Genomic DNA, 404 nt, shown 5'->3' on the forward strand with positions numbered 1-404 from the left:
AGAGAGAGAGAGAGAGAGAGAGAGAGAGAGAGAGAGAGAGAGAGAGAATGTCTCTATAGATTCTTTATGTATAAAATATAGCCAGTGACTTTCAAGTCAGTGGTCTAAGCTTAGTTGACATTGGTTGAATACAACCCAGGGAGAAAAAAAACAAACAATTTTCCTTGTTACATTTCCCACCAATCAATGTAGGCCTACTCTGAAGGCATGACCCATAGTGGACAACAGTGGTTTTGAAAGAGCAATAATATACATGGGAGGAAGTCACAACAGAGCAGCCAAGACCAGCTGAATTACTCACATGTTTCAGATTCTTTCCCTTGAGGCACTTGGAAATATCAGGGAACTCTTGGTGTGTATAATTGAAGGTCTGTCAGTCTTTTTTTTTTTTTTTTAATTGACAT

This window comes from Mus pahari, chromosome 12 (genome assembly GCF_900095145.1).
Source record: "Mus pahari chromosome 12, PAHARI_EIJ_v1.1, whole genome shotgun sequence".
Classification (NCBI taxonomy): Eukaryota; Metazoa; Chordata; class Mammalia; order Rodentia; family Muridae; genus Mus; species Mus pahari.